Genomic DNA, 27,213 nt, shown 5'->3' with positions numbered 1-27,213 from the left:
TGTTCATCACCACCCCCTTTTGTAAATCGATTTTGGCCACTATAGGTGTGGCAGGGTATACTCAGACATGAGTCCCTTTCTCACTGCTCCATCAGGATTCAAGCAAGCCGGGCCGAAGAGGCTGAAATGCCAGAAACCGGTCCCCGGTAGCTTGTCTCCTTTCTGGTAAAGAATTGGCTTGGTAGTTTAGTCTGCCCTGTTCCCATGATGCACTGGGCCAGGGACAGACTGATTTGCATATAGCCAGGTTCTGAGCTGGGATGGGGCAGTGAGATAAATAACGGTGATGGATCAAGCCCTGATCTTTGGACTGGGTAAGAGTGGTCTGCTCAATTCAGACACTCTGTTCATCACCACCCCCTTTTGTAAATCGATTTTGGCCACTATAGGTGTGGCAGGGTATACTCAGACATGAGTCCCTTTCTCACTGCTCCATCAGGATTCAAGCAAGCCGGGCCGAAGAGGCTGAAATGCCAGAAACCGGTCCCCGGTAGCTTGTCTCCTTTCTGGTAAAGAATTGGCTTGGTAGTTTAGTCTGCCCTGTTCCCATGATGCACTGGGCCAGGGACAGACTGATTTGCATATAGCCAGGTTCTGAGCTGGGATGGGGCAGTGAGATAAATAACGGTGATGGATCAAGCCCTGATCTTTGGACTGGGTAAGAGTAGTCTGCTCAATTCAGACACTCTGTTCATCACCACCCCCTTTTGTAAATCGATTTTGGCCACTATAGGTGTGGCAGGGTATACTCAGACATGAGTCCCTTTCTCACTGCTCCATCAGGATTCAAGCAAGCCGGGCCGAAGAGGCTGAAATGCCAGAAACCGGTCCCCGGTAGCTTGTCTCCTTTCTGGTAAAGAATTGGCTTGGTAGTTTAGTCTGCCCTGTTCCCATGATGCACTGGGCCAGGGACAGACTGATTTGCATATAGCCAGGTTCTGAGCTGGGATGGGGCAGTGAGATAAATAACGGTGATGGATCAAGCCCTGATCTTTGGACTGGGTAAGAGTGGTCTGCTCAATTCAGACACTCTGTTCATCACCACCCCCTTTTGTAAATCGATTTTGGCCACTATAGGTGTGGCAGGGTATACTCAGACATGAGTCCCTTTCTCACTGCTCCATCAGGATTCAAGCAAGCCGGGCCGAAGAGGCTGAAATGCCAGAAACCGGTCCCCGGTAGCTTGTCTCCTTTCTGGTAAAGAATTGGCTTGGTAGTTTAGTCTGCCCTGTTCCCATGATGCACTGGGCCAGGGACAGACTGATTTGCATATAGCCAGGTTCTGAGCTGGGATGGGGCAGTGAGATAAATAACGGTGATGGATCAAGCCCTGATCTTTGGACTGGGTAAGAGTGGTCTGCTCAATTCAGACACTCTGTTCATCACCACCCCCTTTTGTAAATCGATTTTGGCCACTATAGGTGTGGCAGGGTATACTCAGACATGAGTCCCTTTCTCACTGCTCCATCAGGATTCAAGCAAGCCGGGCCGAAGAGGCTGAAATGCCAGAAACCGGTCCCCGGTAGCTTGTCTCCTTTCTGGTAAAGAATTGGCTTGGTAGTTTAGTCTGCCCTGTTCCCATGATGCACTGGGCCAGGGACAGACTGATTTGCATATAGCCAGGTTCTGAGCTGGGATGGGGCAGTGAGATAAATAACGGTGATGGATCAAGCCCTGATCTTTGGACTGGGTAAGAGTGGTCTGCTCAATTCAGACACTCTGTTCATCACCACCCCCTTTTGTAAATCGATTTTGGCCACTATAGGTGTGGCAGGGTATACTCAGACATGAGTCCCTTTCTCACTGCTCCATCAGGATTCAAGCAAGCCGGGCCGAAGAGGCTGAAATGCCAGAAACCGGTCCCCGGTAGCTTGTCTCCTTTCTGGTAAAGAATTGGCTTGGTAGTTTAGTCTGCCCTGTTCCCATGATGCACTGGGCCAGGGACAGACTGATTTGCATATAGCCAGGTTCTGAGCTGGGATGGGGCAGTGAGATAAATAACGGTGATGGATCAAGCCCTGATCTTTGGACTGGGTAAGAGTGGTCTGCTCAATTCAGACACTCTGTTCATCACCACCCCCTTTTGTAAATCGATTTTGGCCACTATAGGTGTGGCAGGGTATACTCAGACATGAGTCCCTTTCTCACTGCTCCATCAGGATTCAAGCAAGCCGGGCCGAAGAGGCTGAAATGCCAGAAACCGGTCCCCGGTAGCTTGTCTCCTTTCTGGTAAAGAATTGGCTTGGTAGTTTAGTCTGCCCTGTTCCCATGATGCACTGGGCCAGGGACAGACTGATTTGCATATAGCCAGGTTCTGAGCTGGGATGGGGCAGTGAGATAAATAACGGTGATGGATCAAGCCCTGATCTTTGGACTGGGTAAGAGTGGTCTGCTCAATTCAGACACTCTGTTCATCACCACCCCCTTTTGTAAATCGATTTTGGCCACTATAGGTGTGGCAGGGTATACTCAGACATGAGTCCCTTTCTCACTGCTCCATCAGGATTCAAGCAAGCCGGGCCGAAGAGGCTGAAATGCCAGAAACCGGTCCCCGGTAGCTTGTCTCCTTTCTGGTAAAGAATTGGCTTGGTAGTTTAGTCTGCCCTGTTCCCATGATGCACTGGGCCAGGGACAGACTGATTTGCATATAGCCAGGTTCTGAGCTGGGATGGGGCAGTGAGATAAATAACGGTGATGGATCAAGCCCTGATCTTTGGACTGGGTAAGAATGGTCTGCTCAATTCAGACACTCTGTTCATCACCACCCCCTTTTGTAAATCGATTTTGGCCACTATAGGTGTGGCAGGGTATACTCAGACATGAGTCCCTTTCTCACTGCTCCATCAGGATTCAAGCAAGCCGGGCCGAAGAGGCTGAAATGCCAGAAACCGGTCCCCGGTAGCTTGTCTCCTTTCTGGTAAAGAATTGGCTTGGTAGTTTAGTCTGCCCTGTTCCCATGATGCACTGGGCCAGGGACAGACTGATTTGCATATAGCCAGGTTCTGAGCTGGGATGGGGCAGTGAGATAAATAACGGTGATGGATCAAGCCCTGATCTCTGGACTGGGTAAGAGTGGTCTGCTCAATTCAGACACTCTGTTCATCACCACCCCCTTTTGTAAATCGATTTTGGCCACTATAGGTGTGGCAGGGTATACTCAGACATGAGTCCCTTTCTCACTGCTCCATCAGGATTCAAGCAAGCCGGGCCGAAGAGGCTGAAATGCCAGAAACCGGTCCCCGGTAGCTTGTCTCCTTTCTGGTAAAGAATTGGCTTGGTAGTTTAGTCTGCCCTGTTCCCATGATGCACTGGGCCAGGGACAGACTGATTTGCATATAGCCAGGCTCTGAGCTGGGATGGGGCAGTGAGATAAATAACGGTGATGGATCAAGCCCTGATCTTTGGACTGGGTAAGAGTGGTCTGCTCAATTCAGACACTCTGTTCATCACCACCCCCTTTTGTAAATCGATTTTGGCCACTATAGGTGTGGCAGGGTATACTCAGACATGAGTCCCTTTCTCACTGCTCCATCAGGATTTAAGCAAGCCGGGCCGAAGAGGCTGAAATGCCAGAAACCGGTCCCCGGTAGCTTGTCTCCTTTCTGGTAAAGAATTGGCTTGGTAGTTTAGTCTGCCCTGTTCCCATGATGCACTGGGCCAGGGACAGACTGATTTGCATATAGCCAGGTTCTGAGCTGGGATGGGGCAGTGAGATAAATAACGGTGATGGATCAAGCCCTGATCTTTGGACTGGGTAAGAGTGGTCTGCTCAATTCAGACACTCTGTTCATCACCACCCCCTTTTGTAAATCCATCCTGCGCAAGGAGCCGCTCAGCCCCTTCTAACACTGTTTCGCAACCGGATGCTTAATTGCTATGGAACCTTGCCGCTTTCGACTTTAAGCACGGCATTTGGATTATCATTTCGGTTTTCCTATTTCACATGTGTCCAGCCTGTGTTTCATTGCCTGAGCTGTGATTTCGACTGGGCCATTGATTTGTGTCTCTGCTTGACGACTTCTCCTGACGTCGATTTTGATCAGCTGATGAGCCCCGTAGTTGCTCACGAGTTGGTTTGTTCTGGCGAAAGGGTTATGGCCCTGGCAGCGATGCATGGACTAATGGGTCAGTGGGACATATCCGCAGCGGCGCATGACTTTCTGGCACATAGCGTTCTCGAGAACCCACTGAGTTGTCCTCTGATGTTGCTAGAGGATTCAGTGCTGGAGGAGCACGTATGTTCTTTCCCATTGCTTAATTGGATGGCTGAACTGTTTTCAGATGATGACAGTGATTTCATGTTGGAAGCTGTGGCTACCTATTTTGCATATTCTATCCACCCATGAGTGGCTTTGGAGACTTTCGCTATTATGGCACGTGACTTTTTAGTAATTCTGAATGGTGCCTGTTCTGTTACGAACATTCAACTTTTTGTACTGGGCCTATGATTTTATAAATGGCCTCAAGTTCAAGTTTTTTTTATATTTTTGTGTGGCCACTATAGGCATTTATACATATTTTGTATTATTAATTCTTATATACATTTACATACATTTAGCTTGGCTCAATATTGCTGAACTCTGCTTTCATGTTTTGCCTTTCTTGTAGTATTGGCTGATTTTTTTTCTACTTTTTTAACCGTCCTCGGATCATTGGGGGGGGGGGTGTCATATGGTTACTGCGTTTCTATATATTGTGTTAAGTTAGCATGAGTTTATTAAATGTTTAAACGACATATTTTCCTTCGGCTTCAGTTTGCACACGACACCTAATTGTTATTGTAGCTTTCAACCTAGACAAAAGATGTGATTTATTTGAGAATAATATGTTATTGCTCTGATATCAGTTGTGCTTGGTACACTTGGTACAACTGTCTGCACACTGAGAACTGCACCCTCTAAGAATAACCTAACACAAGGTTGCTGAAGGCCTGATCCTCGCACCACATTAGACATAACACAAATAATGTTGCTGCCAACATTGGGCTCTACGCGGGTTTAAGATAGAGTTACAGGGAATGAATCAACACACTTGATGCTTCGCATGCAGAGAGCTGGTAGCTGTTTATGTGATCTGCTCCTACTGACCATTAGAGGTATGGGCCCGCCCTGCTAGAACCCAAATGAGACCTTCTTAGATATAATATAATATGATAATAGGGGGGCGCGAAATATAGGTGATACAAACTTTATATAGATTTTGCATTATAATATGCTATCACCATTCGCTTACTATGGATTAGTGACTATGCTTATAACTCTGATCTGGCGAGATTTAATGACTTGGAGTAGCAAGGTTAAGCCCCGCCCCTCTTCTCCATTAACTGGCCTCCGAAACGGTGGCCAGCCATTGGAGAAGAGGTCCCAGTGACGACATTCTTTCGATCTAAGTCCAGTCCTTTTCGGATTGGGGGGCGTGTTTTGGACTTTCTTTCTACCCTCTTCTCTATTGGCTGGAACAGTCAAAAACACGCCCCCCAGTCTGAAAAGGACGGGGCTTACAGACAGTGTGAGCCCTTGGTGGGAGGACATTTGCACACCCTCGCCCAGCCCTGCACAGAGGGGCCTGCCTGGCTCTGCCTGCGCCATCCTCCCTGCCATCCCTACCCATCCCCTGGCTGAGCCCAGTCAGGGGGAGGGGGCGGGGACGCTCCCTCTTATCCCTGTTGTGGCTTTTGCATCTCATTTCTTTGCTCCTGGGGAATAGCAATGCGCACCAGGGCCTCTAGTCTTGACTGTGAAAGGTGGGAGAAAGGAGACTACGCATGCGTGTGCCGTGGGTCGGAAACAGGCATCCAAGAGTGTCACGTCATGGGCTGCACAGAACACCTTAATGTGTTAGCATTGTTTCATCCGAGAGAACTGAAGGGACATCTCTGTGTCCATCCACGTCTTTCTAAAGTTCTAATGCAACTTTGTATCGCTTCTGTGGTAAGAAAGACTTATTTACTGCAACGGTGTGCCAGCTCTGTGTAACAAGACGTGACTCATGGTGAACAGAGATCCACAGCTACAAGTGAAACACTAACCACACACAGCTCACACGCATGAACGGTGCACTGCACACCACTGGCGACAGTCCAAGTTTCGTCATACATGTGTAAACACTGAAGTCCTGAAGTTGTTGGTCGGTCAGGTGTGGTCTTCGGACAGTCCGCCGTCTGAAGAATCGATGTGAAGCATCAGGCATCCATTTCAATATCCCGCCGCCAGCACCGTGCACTTCATGACGGCTGGGCTGCTCTCTCGCCTCTAGGCGCACCGGCCGTCCCTTTCCACGAGCTTCACCTCCTAAAGCCCGGCGAGGGTAGGTAGAGAGACCCACAGTGGCTCACACAAGTCCTAGAAAAAGAAGTGGGGGGACTGACAATATGCAAATGACCTCGTGACTTGACTGTGAGGCCCAGCTTCTTGGCAGGGGGGACGGCGTACACCCAGTGAAAAGAGTGGGGGGACGCCGACTCGAGCCCTGCAAACAAACACCCTGTGCATGCCAGCCTGGGAGCAGACGAAGCCCGGGGCGGCGGCTGGTGCTGGGACCCGGGCGGCTCCCAGGGCGGTGTGTGTGTCCGAGACACCTCTGCCAGGTTCCCCGGGCAGCGCACTGCTCATGCCCACCGCCGGTTTCCATCAGCGGGGTCGGGAGCAGCAAACAAGCAGCGAAAAGCCTTTGTATGCTCTTAAAGGAGGCGCGGACCATTCCCCGGAGCCCGAGGCAGGGCAGAAAGTGACAGCTGGGGCCGTATGAACCCACACAGCACGGCAGGCACTTGAGGGCGCAGTGCCAGCCCGAGCACCCCCGGGCGGCTGCTGGAAAAGTTCTCCTGGTGGAGGCTGTGAGTTCGCCGGATGAGGAAGTTGGGCTCCTGCTCCAGGACACGCTCGCCCCTCGCCTCCGGCCGGTGCCCCTGTTCTATGAGCCTCTAGCCACTCCGGGGGCACCTGTCCAGTCCCCGGGAAAGCCTCCCGCTGCCATGGCCAAGGTGATCCAGAAGAAGAGCCACTGGACGGGCAGGGTGAACCGCTGCGCAGTGAGCCAGGCGCTGCTGCTGCTTGGGGGCAGCGGAGTACGGGGAGTTCTGCTACCTGGTGGTGGGGGATGAGCTGGCCGACCAGAGCTGGTCTGGGAGAGCAAGGAGCCTGTGTCGCTCAAAACCGTCAGACAAGGCGAGGGGCTGCTGTGTGTGTGTGTGGCTCTGTGTGTGTTTGGCTGTGTGTGTGTGTGTGTGTGTGGGGGGGGGGCTTTGTGTGTGTGTGGGGGGGCTCTGTGTGTGTGTGCAGCTCTGTGTGTGTGTGCGGCTCTGTGTGTGTGTGGCTCTGTGTGTGTGTGTGTGTGTGGCTCTGTGTGTGTGTGTGGCTCTGTGTGTGTGTGTGTGGCTCCGTGTGTGTGTGGCTCTGTGTGTGTGTATGTGTGTGTGTGTGGCTCTGTGTGTGTGGCTCCGTGTGTGTGTGGCTCTGTGTGTGTGTGTGGCTTTGTGTGTGTGTTGGGCTCTGTGTGTGTGGGGCTCTGTATGTGTGTGTGCGTGTGGCTCTGTGTGTGTGTGTGTGTGTGGCTCTCTGTGTGTGGCTCTGTGTGTGTGACTCTGTGTGGGTGTGTGGCTTTGTGTGTGTGTTGGGCTCTGTGTGTGTGTGTGGAATTTGCGAAAGATTAAGCTATTGACATTGTAAATGACAATGCCATTTATTTTTCTGTTTTCAAAACCAACACATAAAAAAATTAATTGTCATTTACAATGCCAATAGCTTTAACTTCTGCAAAGGCGAGACCGTTGCATTGTAAATGCTTGTTATCGCAACCAGCGGGATGCATCCTCTGTGAAAACAATGTCTGAGATTCAGACTGTTGTGGATACTCACATCGCAGAGGACAATACCAAAACATGTACTTTGGACCTTTCAGTTGTCATTTTTTGAATTCTCTTTCTTCTTTTTTACAAAAGCGCCCAGCTGGGTCCTACATGAGTAAAATTCCCTTAGTAGCTCTCACTTTGCCTGGGGCACACTCCATGGTATGGGACACCTTGCCCATTTATTCACCAGGCCCATCTTATATCCTTCTTTTACCTCCTTTATCAAAATCACTTGAGTCTTTCTCCCTCTAAGCTAAGTATCTATCTTATTGTTTCATTACAGATGTCCCTAATCTATCCTTATGGGTGGAGAACCCGTGACTCATGTTATAAAGAACCATTTTACGGCATCTTTGAAATTCAAAAGTGGCCCTTGTAGGATATTGGTCTTTTGCGCCTGGTCATTATTGTATATTTAAGAAACCTTTTGTATATTGTATTGATTCACATTCTATTTTTGGTTCTTTTTTCACATGGGACACCGAGCACTATATAATTCCCAATGTAGTCATCAATTGTATAAATTAAGAATTGACCTCCTCATTATTTTGTGTGTAACAATTTCTCTTTTCCCACATCCTCTTCTCTGGTTAGAATTTTCCCTCTGAAGATATGTATCACTTATGCATACATTGCCCACAAGAACCATTGTTTTTGTAATACATTATATGCCCTGGTGGGAGTAGGGTTACCCTTGTTTTCTATAATGACGCATGATTAGTTGAAACACTGTTATTTTAGGGAAAATGTGATGTTTTCTTTTCTGATAAAACTGAGAGAAAATTACATTTTAGGCTTTGCGGCCAGTGAAAGGAAAGTTAGGAGATTTCGCACTGCATTGCTTTTTGCTGAACTTTTACCTGAGATGATTTTTATTCTTTAGTAATATGGTTTGTGACAGTCTAATTATTTCTCCTTTGGGTTTTCTAGCAGATGGATTGTTAAAAACACTAGTTTTGCTGTGTGATCTGTAAAAATATTTTTCAAGACAAAACATTTTGTGAATGGAATTCTTTAAAATGTATTGTGATTAATATCTCTGTTAAGGGATAATGGTTTTGAATGGTTATTTCAAAAACTGTATTTATGGCGAAAAATTATTTTTAGCACAGAAAAAAATTAGAGATGTTTTAGTCTTATTGTTTGTGGCCTGTTTAAAGAAAAATGTTAGCTTTGGTTGTGTTTAGTTTAAAAAAAATACTATTTACCTGACAAGAGTTCTGTCCTTGCATGTACTAGTTGTGTTGCTTGGTTAATTTTTAAACATCTCTAAGACTTTCCAACTTATTAGAGAGATTATATGGCCTGTGAAATCAAAAGAAAATGTAATTAAATCATACTGTAACATTAGTCATTTCTCCCCAGTCACTGTCCAGCACCTGCCCTGAGGTAAGCACCCGGAGGAATTGGAATGCCCCGGTTACTTACCGGTAATCTTCATTACTCCGAGTATAGTCTTCCTCGCCACATGAGTTACAAAGTGAGCTTTAGCTCCACAACAGAACCCTCCAAAGCAAAAAGAAACCACCTCCCACCCCCTCCCAACATGGCCGACCAGTCCCACCTGACCTCTATAAGAGGCGGGCCGGCCCCACCAATCAGCCTGATCTACCAAGCAAACAATGAAGCCGATAGCCAGACAGGGAGGGGGGGAGGGAACTCATGTGGCGAGGAAGACTATACTCGGAGTAATGAAGATTACCGGTAAGTAACCGGGGCATTACCTCCTCGTTAGTCTTCCTCGCCCCCTGAGTCACAAAGTGAGCCAATACCCAAGCCAACAAGGCTTCATTGACCACCCTAACAACAACACCACACGGTGATGCAGAGAAACCAACCCAAGGTTGAAGTATAACAACTGACAAGAAACCAGGGATCACAGGAAACCTGAAAACAAGACCTCCAGGAAAAGGAGGCCAACCAGGAGTCGCAGCTCCTGCACTCAGAATGGCCCCAGCGAAGTCCCCCCGGGACTGCTAGAGACCCACGTACCAGGCGGGGGACGACCACGCCCAAGTCAGATAAAACTCCACAGAGGAGACACCCACTAAGGGGGCCCCGGGAACAGAGCCACACCTCGCGGACCGACCCTGGGCCCCCGCCGGATCCACCGAACCCAGCGAAGCGTAGGGAAGGATGCCAGCCTGTGTAAGCCCGCGAACCAAGGAGGAACGAGGGCTAGCGGCCCGAACGAACCGGGCCAAAAGGCATAACACAGGCCATCCCACCGGGAAAGGAAAGACGTGCGGCTAAGAGAAGCCAAAACAGCACCCCGAACAACCAGCACGGACAAGGGAGGAACCACGTCGGCCGGGAAAAGCGGTAAGATACCACCTGAGTCCGAGGCCCCAGGGAAGGGACCCCGGGAAGGACACGGGGGACATGCCGGAGGAACAACCCCGTCCGGCAAAACCCGCAAGAAGGGCGGGGAGCGGAGGAACGACCCCCGCACGCCCATCCGCCCAGCAGACACCATCGCCACCAGGGAAACCACCTGAAAGGCGAGGAACCGCAAAGCCACCGAGGGCCGGGGCCCAAAAGGGCGGACCCCGAAGAGTTCGTAGAACGAGAGAGAAAACTCCTGTGGAACGCCTCACGAATTTGTGAGTCACCCTCGCGCAGGGGCCCTGCAAATCTCCTCAGTAACGTTCCAATATCAGTATATGTGCAGCCGAAGCGAGCACCCAATGGGGAGACCGGCAGAGCGCCCGTGGGCGAAGGAGAAATAACATCGGAGCCAAGCGAGCCACCAAGGAAACCAGGCCGTCGAACACCGGACTGTGGAAGGCCCGCAAGGCCGCCCACCGGGCCCACAGGAAAGAAGGGGCCACGTTCCAGGAACACCCCCAGACCGGAAACCCAAGACCCGCAAGGGGACCACGGAGGCGGGGACAGCACCAAGCCGACCGCGCCAACGCGAGAAGGGCGCCCAGCGCCGGGCACAGGCAGAGCACGTGGAAGACCTGCGGGAACCCCGTAGCAAGCCACAACCCCGAGCATCCGCACAAGAACCGGGCCTGCCGAAGGAGGCAGGCCAGCCGACAAGAGCCGGCACAACACCGATGCCGAGAGCGGGGGATCCAACCATGGTAAGGGAGGATCCGGGACCGGCCAGGAGGCTCGAACCGCCAGCTCGCCATAGGAGAGGGTACCCGGGGCGGCGGACCCCGCCGGGAACCAACAACAGGAACGCACCACGACTTGCGTGGCAACCACGCGCGGGTGCCAGGCACCACACCACTGCAACGTTCCCAAACAAGGCCATGTGCAGCTGAGCCGAGCGCCCATGAGCACCCCGGCCCTGCCCAAGCGCATCCCGCCGAGGACCCGCGATCTCAGAGGGCACGGGGGAGACGCGTACAGCAGACCGAAAGGCCACGCGAAAGACGGGCAATAAGGACCCGGAAGGAGGAGTAGAATCCGGTCTGGAGGGCCGAGCCCCTCTCCGTGAACAGAGACCTCGGAGGCAGACCGAGCCGAGGCCCCAGGCGCCGAAACACCACCGGGGCAGGGCGAGACCAGGCAACGAAGGCCAGAACCGACTCCGTCGGACCCCGGGGGAAGACAGCCCGAAGGGCCAGGACCGGTGACACCCCCACCAGGGCGCCCAACCTGACCACGACCCGGGGACTTAAGCACCGGCAAACGGAACGCCACACGAAAACGTGCAGGGGCCAAGCCAGTCAACTCCTCCAATTTCAGTAAATGTGCTGCTGAAGTGAGCACCGCAAAAAGGCGGCCGGCCAGGAAGACATTCAGCAACCCCTGAAGCACGAGGTGCTGAGCGGCCGCAGGAGAACCCAACGACCTCCAACGACCCGGCGCCAAAGGACGCCCCCCGCCCTGAAAGAACCAGAGGGAAGTACCGGGACCCGGCACAGACCCCCCGAAGGAGGACAAGCCCGAGACGAGGACCGAAGGGACCCCCATACACAGGCCAGGAAGCCGACGGATGAGAGACACCGCCAGATGTGAAGCCACACCCATGGGGGGGGACAAAAACGAGGCCGTGAGGGAGCACACGGCCAGACAGGGAACCCCAAGACCCACACCCGGCGACTAAGATCCACCAGGCGGGCCAGGAGCACAGCTCCCCCCCGTTCGGGCCAGAAGGCAAGCCCAACGGAAGCACCTGCAACCGAGAGCGGGGACCCCCACGCGCAGGCCGGCCCCATAGGCCAATCCATGGTCCCAGAAAAACCAACAGGCGAGACAAGGTAAGGAGCGGGGACCCCAACCCGTCGAGACGGTGGGCACAAAACGGACATCCAGTGATTGCAAAGCGCTCAGCTACCCGAAGGCCTTCCTGCACTGGGTGCCTTCGGGAAGATCAAGCAAGCCATAGCCCAGAGTCAAATGGTGCAGGGCTAACCTGCCTCCGGTGCCGGGGATTGAATCACTTCCCCCGCGGCAAATCCGCAAGACCGGGCAGCAAGCCCGAAGAGCCCAAGAACCGGGACAGCCACGTCCCAGGACGGTATGCAACGGAGGCAACCGCCCCCCCCATCCCCCCCAGGGGACCCCCTGGAGAGATAGAGCCGGAATCAGTCTCCAGGGGTGAGACAGGGAGCGGCAGAACCAGCACGAGACCGGGTACCGCCGAAGGACCCCACCCCTGCAAGGTCGGGACGTCCTCACCTGAACTGCGCAGGGGCCAAGCCGGACATCACATTAGCGCAACACGATGCCCCCCCGCAAGGGCACAAGGCGTAAGCACGAAGGTCGCTGTCACATAACATAACATATGTACTTGTAAGACGTTTATAGAAAATAGTGCGAAATATCAAAGCTAACCATTCCAGCAGCCTTAATCCACCGAGTCACTAGCCCCGGTAGTCCCAACCCGGCTAACTCCCCTAGGCTCAAGGAGGAGTCCAGGCAACCAAAGCCCTGTGGGGCCGCCGCGGAGAGAAAAAAACCAGCAATGCCCAGAGGCAAAAACTGATCCCTGGGAATACGAGTCCAAGACCCGCCGAGGCGGGGAAACGAACCCAGGGCCTGGGCCAGACCTCTGTACCAGGGTCTGATACGCTAACCCAAGGGCCACCTCACTCCACAGGTGCAGAATGGGACTTAATTAAAAGCATGAACTTGCTCTGCTGATTTAACAAGCTATTGCCCAGAGTTGCAGAGTGTGAACCCACGATTCGAGTAGGCACCGAGGCGAGAATTATCGAGTCCGTGGACATTTTGAGCTCAAGGCCCTGCCACGTTAACGATTTTAAAACAGCAAGCAGCAGTATAATGCCCGGTCGCGAACCAGGGACCCCTCGCGTGTAAGGCAAACACAATCACCACTACACAAAATATACAATCTCCACCTGGGAAACCACTACCGCATAGGTAGGATACGACCCCTGGCCTGTGAGGGCCGCCCGTGTGAGCGACAGCTCCTTTCAATGACAAGGGCCACCGGACCCGCCGAGCAGGGGACAGACGCGCCGCCTATAGACCCAGCACGCCGCCTTCACCGCTGTCCAGTCGCACCTGGTGGCAACCAAAACCCCGCCCCCTAGAGGCGGGAGGCGTCCGGGGCCAATCACAGCGCGGCAAACCGCCGCGGCCCGTAGGGCAGCCACACTCCACGAAGGGAGGCAGAGGCGAGACACGGCAGCGACCCGCGACCCAGGCCTGCAGGATGGGAGCACCCGGCCCGGACAGCAGAGCCCCCGAGGACCCGCCGAAAAAACGAAGGTAGGACCGAGTCTGCCCCTTGTGTACCAGCGGGACTCCCAGACCAGAGGCCGGACAAGCGGCCTCACTACATGCGTCCCTAGCCTCTGCGAAGGTCATTCACGCGCCTGTCGCCGTAGACCACTCGGCCAGCCTGTCGGCCGCTGCAGAAGCGCCGCCGGCCGCACACTACCAAGATCAGTTCACCTGCGCACAGGCACGTCTCAACCCCCTCGTGCGCTAACAGCTGCACCGGGAGAAGCAGAAATTCAGCGTAGGCAGTGCAACAGCGCCATCTGGTGACCCGAGTCCGCGCCCCTCTCCACCCTTACAGTGGGAATGGCGGCCATCAGCAACAGAAAGAGAACACACTTATTAGAAGTGATCTGTGTCTTGGGGCAGTCAGATGTAAGCACTCACCTCTCGCGGCCATTAGCCGAGCGCATTTCCAGGCGGCCCAAAGCCAGGACCGAGGCCCTTAACGACTTGGCGCAAACACCTGACAATGCAACAAACGGACACACGAGTCACACACCGGACTCGAACCTGGGTCCCCGGCTACAGCGGACATCCCAGGCGTAGAGTCACCGCTGCTGAACCCCACCAACACGGTAGTGACCAGGCAGAAACAGCACATGAATAGCCAGGAATATAAGAACACCTCTCAGAGGGGTGTTTCAACCACCCGCATGAAACAACATACAGGTGAATGCGCAGGGCCCCAGTGCCCACCTAATGGCTAGGGCCCCACAGTAACGACCGGGGGAGCCACGGGAATGTACAGCCACCCCACACCCCCGGCCGCCCCCCCCCCCCTGTAGACCCTTGGCACGCTACAGCAGCACCTAACCGGCCCCACAGGACCGGGGGAAGGAAGAGGGGGGGGGAATTTTTAGGCATAAGGCACCAGAGACCGCTAGAGCAGGTCCACAACCCTAAAACCCCAGGGCCAGCTCACGCCGGCCCATCTTACCTGAACAGCTCTCTGGAGAGAATCGTGCAGAACAAAAAAAACAGGCTGATTGGTGGGGCCGGCCCGCCTCTTATAGAGGTCAGGTGGGACTGGTCGGCCATGTTGGGAGGGGGTGGGAGGTGGTTTCTTTTTGCTTTGGAGGGTTCTGTTGTGGAGCTAAAGCTCACTTTGTAACTCAGGGGGCGAGTAAGACTAACGAGGAGGTAATAGTACATTTCCCCACCAAGTCTCTGTCCAGGACCTGCCGTGAGGTAAGCACCCGGCAAAGTTAGGGTAGTAATTTTGCCACCAGAAGGAGTTAAAATAGTAATGTTGCCTTGCAGTCACTGTCCAGCACCTGCCCTGAGGTAGGTATTGCACCCCAAATCATGTCTATCAAAGTAATAAATAAAACATTTTATTTAAAAGGTCTAGTTTAATTCTGAATTTGATTTCAGAAAAAAATGCTTTCGATAGTGGCTTACATTGGTCGGAGTCTAGTCAATATCCTCAAAATAAAGTCTACAGAAAGTCTGCAAATAACCTGTGAATAAAACAAAAATGTCATTAATGTATGGTATTGGGATTTATGTGGTTAATTGTAAGTAAGCAGATAGATGGCCCTGTGTGAACAGCAAACTGTGACTGGGCTCCTCCTCTATATCAAGCGTCTGGTCACGAGCAAAGTCAGCGAACCACTGAAGACAAATGGTGGACGGCTGAATTTATACGTTTAAAATAACGTATGTTTTGGAATGTGTTTTTAATGTGGTTTTGAATCTGACCAAATTTATATTATTTTCGTTTGGTGATTTATTTTTTAACCTTTCTCACATATAACAGATTTTGATTGTAGACTAGCTTTACATATAGGGATAAAAGAAATGAAGGACTACAGTACAAATGAAAACAATGTAAACACACTGATTTAGGCGTTAGTTGTATTGTGACATTATTTTATCAATGTTTTAATGCAGAATATTGTTTGTAAAATATTACTGGGCTGCCTCTTTTTACATACCTTACTTAAATAAAATGCCTTTTATTCTTTTTATAATAAAACTGTATATTTTCATATATTTTGAAAATGAGATGCAAAGGTATGCATGGCAATGGTATGCGTGGTAAAGGAACTTATAACGTACCCCTATGTAGGAGGGCGCGGCCTGGCCGGCTGCAAGATGGCTGCACTCTAAGTGGGCTCTGCCGGCCAAGCTAACAATCCGGCATCATCCGCAAGCAGACAGCATTATCTCTGTCATTCACCTGTCTATACCGAAGCGGCGGCACCCTGGGAGTCGTTTGGTGCCATTTTGACTCCCGTACGGCCTGTGTGGACCTAGATCCGCTGCCCGCCTGCCTCAGGGGGCCCGCTTCTCGCGGTGGGCCTGGTCTACCTTACGCTGCCTGCTTTTCTGATTGCTGCCTGGGAGCGCCGAGGGCCTCTCCATATCCTGCTCTGGTGAGTGTGGCTGCTGCTGGGGCTGCTCGTGGTGGGGTTGGGGGTCCGTGTGCTGTACGGTCCGGCCCGGGCCTGCAGCAACACTAACTCTGCCTTGATTCCCAGCCGGGCACTATCCTGCAGCTGCTGGAGCCCGGGCCTGGTGCCTTGTGCGGCAGAGCACCCGCGCCTCCTCGTCGCGGCTTCTTCTGCTTGGCAACTGCTACCGGTTGACTACAGGTGATCCTTTGTGGCACGGTCAGCGGGGTACTGCGCTCCGGCCGCCTGCCTTCGTGGCCCGTCGCGCCCTGCTCAGGCCACTCCTCTGCGCTTGGGATCAGCCGCCTACCCACCTCTCTGCAGTATTAGCCCTGGGACTCAGCGGCAAGTTCTGGGCGGACTGTGCTGACGGCGCCTATCCCTCTGACCGGCATGTCTCCTCGCTGGCTGCTTTACTGAGGGTGAGGTGATCGGGCGTGATGCCCTGGACCTGCACTTTCCGCCAGCTGCATATGGTGGGGCCCTGCATCCACCGCATCGCCCCCGCTTTAGGAGCTTGGTGCCACCAGTGCATCCTGGACTCGCCCTGCTCAGGGCTGCTGTGGCTCTTATAAGTTGCACTACACGCCTTTCCCTCCACATCACACAGTGCCACTCTGGTCCTGAAGCCTACCTGACGCCAGCGTTCTGTAGCGCAGTGTACTCTCTGGACATCCTCACCACACGCTGGGAAATTCGCCCCTGGGGAGCCACACTGCAGCTGTTCTATGATCCCTAGGTGTCGGTGCCTCCTGCCCTTTGGCACCCTTCTGTGCCCACTGTGGGTTGCAACTGACTGCTGCTGCTGATTGGCGCTGTGTTCTCTACCAGTTCTGCTACCCTGACTGCCCCATCTGAGAGGTGGTGCTCGACCCGCTGTCCCCTGCGCTGCTGCCCCTCCTGACCGCCGTCGAGCTTCTCTTCTGCCGGCGACCATTCGCCATGGGAAGGACTGACTCGAAACAGCCCAAACTCGCCTTTGACCAGCGTGAATCGACTCGCCAGGACTGCACAGGTCCGGATGGGGGCGACTCTGAGGCCAACATGGAAGCTCCTCCGGCACGTGACGACGACCTAAAGGTGATTATGCAGGACGTTAAATCAGCGGTCAATGGTTTCGTGGCTCAACTCGACCAACTCTCTGCACGTCTGGACTCGGTTAAAGCCCGGGTGGACTTTCATGACAATCGCCTACTCCATGCGGAGTCCCGGATCTCGGACATTGAGGACGCTGCCACGCAGGATCGTCCTCGTCAGAAGATGCTCCAGATGGATAAAATACTGGACGTTATTCGAAGTAAGAATGAGGATTTGGAAGCACGTTCCCGCCGGGGCAACCTCCGTATCACGGGCGTGCCAGAATCTACCAATATCTCCCGCATGGAGGATTTTGTGGAACAACTGGTTCGGGAATTATTTGGGGTAATTCTTTCTTCAGTCTTTATTGTGGAATGCGCCCATCGCTCTCTTGGTCCCTGCCCTGGTCCGGGGCTCCCTCCTCGCCCCATCATTGCAAAAATATTGAATTTTAGAGATCGAGACGCGATCCTTCGTGCAGCATGCGACAGGGGGAAAATCAACCACCACGGAAATTCGCTCTCATTTTTCTCGGACTATACTCTAGCAGTTCAGGCCGCTCTACGTGAATTCCTCCCAGGAAAACGGATCCTCCAAAAACATGATGTTGCTTACTGTTTGACCTACCCGGCAAAGCTGAGAGTCCAGCAGGGTACCAAACCATTTGTGTTCAGTGACCCGTGAGATGCACTCGCACTTGCCAAGAAACTTGATAAATCCTCACCCCAGTCACCCTTCGGCTCCCAGCTCGCTGCTTCCAAAAATCTCAGTGACAATGACTGATTGGTTCTGACTTATTGGTGAACTCTTTGCTGTATTCTGTATGCCTTCCCAATAGCTTGGCCACCCTGCTTTATTGCGGGGTGTACGCTGAGCCCTGCCATGTCCTCAGGGGATAAGTTATTTTCTTATTGTTGTTTTCCTTATTCCCAGTTGTGGGTCCCTTGGGTGGGTCGGGGAGGTATTTCAGCCTGATTGGGGGGTTGGAGTGGGGGTGTGGGTGGCGGGTTTCCTGGGAATGTTTTTGTTTGGTTTGCAAAGGCGGGTGGTTCTGATGGGCAGGGGGGTTCGTGCACCACAATTGCCTGCACTCTGTCAGCTCTTACTTTGGCCGATTTTGGATTCCAGATCACTGAGGGTTTGGTGGAGCGGGTGGGGCCGGGGGTGGGGGTTTCTGCGGGTTTGCCCAGCATTTTTTGGGTGTTGGGTGTTATTATTGGTGGGCTTAGATCTCAGGAGGGAATCTCTATCGTAGAATCTTGCACGCTTATATGAGTCCCTGACTAACCTGTGAGGATAGCCTCTGCATAACTAAACATTCTACCCTTGACAACACGGTCCGACATATTGTGAATTCTAACTGGCACATTTTAAACTCGAACCCAACCCACTGCAAACTAGATAAACCCATGTTCGCCCACCGTAGGAACAAAAATCTTAAGGACTTGATTGTACATTCTCGCTTCACCTCTAAGAAAGACTGTTCCGAATTTGTCCAAAGATCTCTTACAAACAATTTTCCAGTCAGAGGCACAGTTAAATGCTCATCCTGTAAGTCCTGCAATAATATCATCACGGGAGAATCCTTTGAACACAATGGCTGCCTTGTTAACGCCAAAGATATGTGGAATTGCAAAACAGCAAACTGCATATACTTCATCATGTGTCCTTGCCAGCTAGGGTATGTGGGTGAAACCTCAAGACCCATACAGACCAGACTCACTGAACATCGGTCTGCCATCCGCACAAATAAAATACTAGCACCCCTTGTTAAACACTTTGCAGAGAAACAACATGGACCTGAAGATTTTAAATGGCGCATTCTGGAAAAGATCAGACTCCCTGACAGCAAAGGTGGAGACAAAGTCAGACGAAAAAGAGAAGTCTTTTGGATTTTTGCTATGGGTACTTTTAAAAAAGGATTAAATGCTGAAATCCCGTGGGAGAATGCTATAATCTAATACTGACATTTGTCAATAGACAATTGACCGTCTTGATTACTAGCAGCTTTAAAGCTTATATTACTGTCACTAGCAGCTTTAAAACTTATATTACTGTCACTAGTGTATAGGCTCTTTTTTAGTGATTATTCCTCTGAAGTTTACAACATTCCCCCAGTCAATGATACGTCTCTACTTATACTGGTATAATTCCAACTGACCTTATACACCGTATTATCAGGTTATCTCGGTGACACGTTTCTTCGATATCTATCAATTATATATCTTTACATATCAAACAACTATAAACTTAATGGCATACCTATATGCCGTTTCATGGACTAAGGATTATCTCTAATTAGTTTTTCCTGGTTCATATGGTTAACTTTTATAATTATGTTCATCATTTATATTTTTCTTCATATGCCATAGATCCTTTCGCTATAAAACATATATTAATCTATAATGGATAGAAACTTGTCTCTAGTTAATAGTTTACTGTGGACACCTCGTGTCGACATGGTATCTGACTAGACTATACATTAGGGAACAGTTACTTTAGGCCGTTTTTTGTCTTATAAATCAGTAATCATCTGTATACATGCTGACAGCTACACCGAGCGCCATCTTGTAGAGAACGATGGCTAAGAGATCACCATAGAATCCATATTAACCATCTTTTCTCGACACCTGAATATTGCCATGTTTACATATTGTTGGGCAATTAATTAGCTACCTTTAGGCTTCTATATAAAAAGTAAACCGCAATGATGATCCGCTTTTCAGTTTCTGAACTCACTAATGTAGCGGCGATTTGTAGCGCCATCTTAGAACAGTCTGCGTTAGCAATATCTGATGGCCCATAGACCGTCATCTTTGTTTACCATTTTCTCGCACGGTTCGCGCCAATATCGGGACCTTTAAATGCGAGCCCTTTTCATACTGAACTCATCTTATCAGTGGAAGATCGATGTGACGGTTTATGCTGTTTGGAGCAGCACCATCTTGCTGTCCGCTCGTTCCGTATCTCGAATAAGGTAAGGACTAACGTGGATATCTTTAGGACTCTTGTATTCTGCCAGTAATATCCCCTTATCCCGTTCCCTTTGTTAGTAAGCTGCATTAGCAAAGTAATACCACCCTGACAGATTACTCTTATCCTTCCAGCTATACTTTTACCTATCTTCACATCGCCATATCCACTCTATCGCAATCAGGAATCCTCTACGATATTATCTATACTAACACAAAAGGTATGTTATTGCCTCTATCCACATGTAACATATACTACTAGATAATAGCCACCCGGCTCAGCTTATACTGTTATATTGTTACCACCGTATATCCGCTATTCGCCCGTTTTCCATACCAATTATGGTTGTTTTATTTTACTGCAACTCTTTCCTTTTCTTAACAGTCGTATTGGCCACATTATCATCAAATCGTCGAATTTTATCAGCCACGTTTTAAGAATCCCGATTGAAATATCCTTTTGTGAAAGCGAAAGGTATGTGTTCGCTCTTTCCCACATGTAGTGATAATCACTAAGTAACAACTACCGTATTTAAATCTCATACCATTGCACATCCGTTATTTAGTTATAAATACCGATTACGGTTTTTGTCTTTAACTCCTCAGCTATAAACCAGCTGCTTCACTTGACAATATCAGCTTTCATGGCAAGAAACTTGCCTTTTCATCATTAGAATTTTAGAGGTAACCTAAACATTCTTTGTCATCGTGTATATATTGCTCCATTCTCAATTCATTGATATGTACATGTTATTAAGAGAGATAGACCTACACCCTATTATCGAGTCTCTCATGCTTGGTATCAATATGGCACTAATATTGTTGAAATAATTAATCATTCAACAGTTGAACCTCAACTCTGTCCAGGCTGCGGTTGTCACTGAATAAGTTAGGCACTTTCTCTCGCGTTATAGCAATCAGCTAAGATATAATAAATATGCGAAGTATAACACCAGGAACAGTGAAATATCTCATACTTTCTTCCTGTGTTTTCAATGGCACCATGTGTTCAAAGTGATTTCATTTTTTATTTTGTTATATGATCCCCCCTTCCTAACTCCAGCTATTCATATTATCTTTGATCAGGTATCAGCCTTTATCAAGTGGCTCTGACTTTATGTATATAAGAAGATATCTACGACTGCTAGAATAATACATCAATGTAAGTGTATACTGTTGATATGGGTACTAATGCTATCCCTGTTAAATAGGAACCCACTGTGTCAAGAAAAGGTTTATATACATCTAGTGATAAACTTCAAGACATCTAATCTGAAAGCATAAAACAACTAAAGTCCCTGATAACTAAGTACTGCACAATGAGTTTACATATATCTGTCAACCATACGACATGAGATGACCAAATTAGTAACATTTAGATCTAGTGTGTTGTGAAGGTTGACGAAGATGCTATGCATAAATGTACCTGTTGTGTATAATTAATGTGTAATTGTTATTTTAGTAATTGTTCAATAAATATGTTAGTCGGATGAAAAAACATAGCTTTATGTGACATATATGTTTTTTTCTTTCCTTGTATATGCTTCTCTAGATTATCAGCAGAGACTCCTGAAGAAGGCAGTTTTCTGCCGAAACGCGCGTCGAGTTGTCTCACAATTGTATTCCTATGTCATTGAAGTATATGAATGTATTGTTCTTTACCATGTATATGATTTTTAGGAACTGTATTGCATTATGATGTGTGTTGTCTGTTTTTAATGAATTGCATTTTTACTTGATCATATAGTTTGCGTCTCTATATGATTTTTATTTAACCCTTATTAAATATATATTTGTATACAAGTTTATTTTTTCGTTTTTCCTTCGCACCTCCTGATTTATGTTAATTGGTCACTCACACTTGCTGATGTCCTAGGTTTTTACCCACATAGGCTTTCCCTGATATCACCACAAACATTGCTTGCGGCACACGCACATGTATGTAGTCTGTCGTACCCAGGCACGACGGAATCATGTGACTGTGCACCACAAACATTGCTTGTGGCACACGCACATGTATGTAGTGTGTCGTACCCAGGCCCAACGGAATCATGTGACTGTGCACCACAAACATTGCTTGTGGCACAAGCACATGTATGTAGTCTGTCGTACCCAGGCCCGACAGAATCATGTGACTGTGCACCACAAACATTGCTTGTGGCACACGCACATGTATGTAGTCTGTCGTACCCAGGCCCGACGGAATCATGTGACTATGCACCACAAACATTGCTTGTGGCACACGCACATGTATGTAGTCTGTCGTACCCAGGCCCGACGGAATCATGTGACTGTGCACCACAAACATTGCTTGTGGCACATGTATGTAGTCTGTCGTACCCAGGCCCGACGGAATCATGTGACTGTGCACCACAAATATTAATTGTGGCACACGCACATGTATGTAGTCTGTCGTACCCAGGCCCGCTGGAATCATGGGACTGTGCACCACAAACATTGCTTGTGGCACACGCACATGTATGTAGTCTGTCGTACCCAGGCCCGCTGGATTCATGTGACTGTGCACCACAAACATTGCTTGCGGCACATGCACATGTATGTAGTCTGTCGTACCCAGGCCCGCTGGAAACATGTGACTGCGCAGCCACAAACATTTATTTATTTTTATTTTTATTCATTTTAAAAGTTTTATATAGCGCTGGCTAGACCCGGAGGTATCAGAGCGCTTTACATGAGCATCGGATCATAGTTACAGGTTACATCGTTACAAAGGTTACACAGTTCTTAGAGCATGGCAACATAGTTACTTGTAAGGTCGAGATAAACAATAAGCACAAATACGTAAGGGGAAAAGAAGGCAAGGTGAAAGATTCAGGGGAGGGGGGTTGGAGTAGGGGAAGTAGACAGATAATGAAGGCGGGAAAGAGGAGGGGAGGGTGAGAGACACAGCATAGGGAGAGGAGGGGAAGGGTGACGGGGACACAAACCGGTAGATGAGTCAAGGCAACGTCCAAAGTCCAGTAAGCTGTGATCCCAGGGGAAGTGGTATCACTTCCCTATCTCTATTGCGAGAGGCACCCTTTACGCAGTGGACTCTCTCAGAGGGGTCTCTGAGACTCCAAGGGCTACATACTGGATCCTTCCCCAAAAAGGGGAGAGGGAGTGCTTTGGCAAGGGGTGCCAAACCATACCTCAAGTGTGAGTGGCTCCCTTGGCACAGTGGACTCACTCAGCGGGTTCGCTGAGACTTCAGAGTATAAATATTGGATCTTTCCCCAACAAGGGGAGACGGAGTGCTTAGTCAAAGGGCACAAAGGACAGGGGGTAGGCAGAGTAGCAGGCAAGGGGAGAGAATTCGGGGGAGAGGGGATAGGAGCTAGGGATGAGACAATAAGGAGAGATGAAAAGAAGTCTGTCTAAAGACCGACTGGGTAGGTGACGACCAAGGAGGGAATCCAGGCCCATCTCCCCTATAGCTAAACTAAGTTGCTCCATCGGGCGTCAGACAAAATAGTTCAGTCTCAATACATTGAGAGAGGAAGGAAGGAGAGACAAAAATAGAGGGCGGATGCGGTAGGAGACTGCAGGAGAGACGAAAGGAAGTGCAACAATGTGGTTCGACAATATATAGGAAAAGATCAAACAAGTAAACATATCAAACAGTCAATACCTTAGGGGGGGAGAGAGAGGAGGGAAAAAGTAGTGAGGGGAGGGGAGGAGGGAAAGTGAGGTTGGCAAGAACCAAAGGTATCAGAGCACTATACCTGAGGATCAACAATGTACCAGACAAGATCAACGATTACACAATACATAAAAAATTATAGGCAATACATTAGGAGAGGAGAGAAAGGAGAGGGAAAAGCATTGGAGGGGGCGAGGGAGGTGGGAAAGGGAGGAAAAAGAGAAAAGATAACAAGGAGAGACAAGAGGAAGTCTGTCTAAAGAAAGACTGGGTAGGTGATGACCAAGGAGGGAATCCACGGTCCATCTCCCCTATAGCTAAGCCATGTAGCTCAGACAAAATAGTTCAGTCTCAATACTTAGAGAGAGGAGGGAAGGAAAGACATAGGTAGAGGGAGGATGCGGGAAGAGACGACAAGAGAGACGCAAGGAAGTCTGTTTAAAGACCGACTGGGTAGGTGACGTCCAAGGAGGGAAATCCCGATCTGTCTCCCCTATAGCTAAACCAGGTAGCACCATCGGGCATCAGACAAAATAGTTCAGTCTCAATACTTAGAGAGAGGAGGGAAGGAAAGACATAGGTAGAGGGAGGATATGGGAAGAGACGACAAGAGAGACGCAAGTAAGTCTGTCTAAAGACCGACTGGGTAGGTGACGTCCAAAGAGGGAAATCCCGATCTGTCTCCCCTATAGCTAAACCAGGTAGCACCATCGGGCATCAGACAAAATAGTTCAGTCTCAATACTTAGAGAGAGGAGGGAAGGAAAGACATAGGTAGAGGGAGGATATGGGAAGAGACGACAAGAGAGACGCAAGTAAGTCTGTCTAAAGACCGACTGGGTAGGTGACGTCCAAGGAGGGAAATCCCGATCTGTCTCCCCTATAGCTAAACCAGGTAGCACCATCGGGCATCAGACAAAATAGTTCAGTCTCAATACTTAGAGAGAGGAGGGAAGGAAAGACATAGGTAGAGGGAGGATATGGGAAGAGACGACAAGAGAGACGCAAGTAAGTCTGTCTAAAGACCGACTGGGTAGGTGACGTCCAAGGAGGGAAATCCCGATCTGTCTCCCCTATAGCTAAACCAGGTAGCACCATCGGGCATCAGACAAAATAGTTCAGTCTCAATACTTAGAGAGAGGAGGGAAGGAAAGACATAGGTAGAGGGAGGATATGGGAAGAGACGACAAGAGAGACGCAAGTAAGTCTGTCTAAAGACCGACTGGGTAGGTGACGTCCAAGGAGGGAAATCCCCGATCTGTCTCCCCTATAGCTAAACCAGGTAGCTCCATCGGGCATCAGACAAAATAGCTAGGTCTCAAATTGACTAGCGGAAATAGACAGATAGACAGGGTGGGGGCTAAGAGCCAGGACAAGAGAGGGCAAAGGTCAGTAGCAGGGAAGTGGAGAAGAGTTGAGCGGGGAGGGGTAGGGTTAAGGGGGAGGAGGGAGTATACATGATAGGTCAGGAGATAGCATTAATCCTAAAACCAGCGAGAGTATGCAGTGAATATCCTGTTGATTATAGCACCCATAATGTATATATATAGATATGCAGCTGATGGGAGAAAAACTACAGTTTAAATCAATTTCAAGAACCCTGAGTTACTGCAAAATAAAGTCAATGAATAACAGCAGATCGGCAGAAGGATGGGACACACCAGATTAGCAGATGGGCGTAGGTCCCAGATGGATGCCCCTGAGTCAGTAGCCGTTACAAGATGGCTGCCAGTTGAGAGTGGGAACAACCTAGTTTCGAAATTGCCTGTGAGAAAGTGGCTGAAGTAGATTTTCAGAGTCAAAGTCAGGGGAAGTGGTCTAGCCCGAGATTTGCTGTGCAATGAGCAATTTAACACAAACAAAAACAAAATCACGTGATGTCTGTCCGTGAATTCCCATTGCCAGAGCCAGATCTAAACAATCAGCAAGCAATGCGGGGAGACGATCGGGTAATCTGAGCAGACTGGGCCGGTATCGGGGCCCCAAAGAGGAGCCACGGGCATAAATTATGTGAGCAACGATGGGCTTTCCGGTGGATGCAGGTGGATGCAGCTGAGAGAGCGCGCCAGGCCGTGTGGAGAGGGCAGCCAGGCTGTTGAGCGCTACAAGGCTGAGGCCGTCGAGACCAAATAAAGCACCCAATCAGAATGCAGAATGTCGGGGTGTCCCCGCAGCTTGCCGAAGGCGTGCACCAGGGACCAAACCTCCGTCCGAGGCCCGCTGATGAAAAAGGCGAGTCAGGCGAAGGAGGTCCTCGCAGGAAATAGCGCACTGCATCGCGCCGCCAACTTTCAAGCTCGATGGATCCAATAGGAGCAGCCCAAACCGCGCCAGTCCCTATCCATCCCCATCAGCTTGCAGGGGGATCTGGTCGCGGGAGGCGCCACAGCGTTTTCAGCGTGCAAGCCGCCACCGCCAGGCGTTTGGGCGATCGGCACTCACCGGTTGCGACTGCAACAGAGGATGTTGTGTTCGGTCTTTCTTTTTGACAAATGCTTAGACACATTTGTTGTGATATGCATTCTTGGTATCATGGCTTTCTTCCCTGTGTGGACTTTGATCGCGCATTAGCGGTGCTTTTCTAATAAATGTTTTGTTGCATTTAGTACATTCATATCATTTCTCTCCACGTGAACTTTCTGATGTTGTGTTAGTGTGCTTCTCTAACAAATGCCTTGTCACAGTAAGTGCACTGATGTGATTTCTCCCCCGTGGACTTTCTAATGGTACAATGGCTGTGCTGTGCCCTTTGAATAAATGCCTTGTCACTGTCTGTACATTCATGTGGTTACTTCACTCTTCACACTTTGTCACATTCTGTACATTCATACAGATTTTCTCAATGGGGACTTTGATGCTGTTTTAACTTTTCGTTGCTAATAAATGCCTTGCCTCATTCAGTGCAGTCTTCAGTGTGGACTTTTGCTGTTGTGTTAGCATTTCTTATACATGTATTGTCATGTTCAATACATGTATATAGTTTCTCTTGCATGAACATTTAGAGATCATATAAAATGTGGTTTTGTAATAAATCCCTCGTCACAATCCGTACATTAATAAGCGTTCTCCCTATTGTGGATTTGTTGACTCTGCATTAGCTATTCTTCCTGCGGAAGACTTTATCACATTCTGTATGTACATAGCGTTTATGACCAGTGTGGATTTTCTGATGTCACTTCAGTTCAAAATCTGTTACGAATGCGTTGTGACATTCAATACATTGATATGGTTTCCCTCCTGCATGAACTTTCTGATGTTGTATTCAATTTTGCTCTGCAATAAATCCTTTGTGGTATTCAGGGCATTCATAGGGTTTCTCCCCAGTGTGGACTTTTTGATGTCGAATTAGATGTGACTTTCTAATAAATGCCTTGTCACATTCAGTGCAGTTGAATGGTCTCTCTCCTGTGTGTATTTTTTTTGTTTTTTTATAAACCTGCTGCTATTTTATTTGTTCACAGAAGGAGACACGTTTAAAGCTGCTATGTGTACATGCAATTGTTAATAATACACATAATCAATCACCCACACATTACTCTAAGCTCGAAGATACTGAACTGCTATGTAT

At 49.6% G+C, this 27,213-nt stretch overlaps 1 protein-coding gene and 1 non-coding gene across 2 annotated transcripts in view; both read right to left on the bottom strand.

Moving 5' to 3' along the window:
• LOC147736822 (uncharacterized) overlaps nt 1-27,213 on the bottom strand; it is a 53,824-nt gene that overhangs the window by 22,078 nt on the left and 4,533 nt on the right. The window lies entirely within an intron of this gene.
• LOC147736823 (U6 spliceosomal RNA) lies at nt 10,427-10,533 on the bottom strand. The gene has a single exon (XR_015307966.1). It is a non-coding gene; the product is annotated as a U6 spliceosomal RNA (small nuclear RNA).

The sequence above is a fragment of the Lissotriton vulgaris genome, chromosome 1_2 (genome assembly GCF_964263255.1).
Source record: "Lissotriton vulgaris chromosome 1_2, aLisVul1.2, whole genome shotgun sequence".
Taxonomy (NCBI): Eukaryota; Metazoa; Chordata; class Amphibia; order Caudata; family Salamandridae; genus Lissotriton; species Lissotriton vulgaris.
This window is presented reverse-complemented; position numbering and strand designations above follow the sequence as displayed.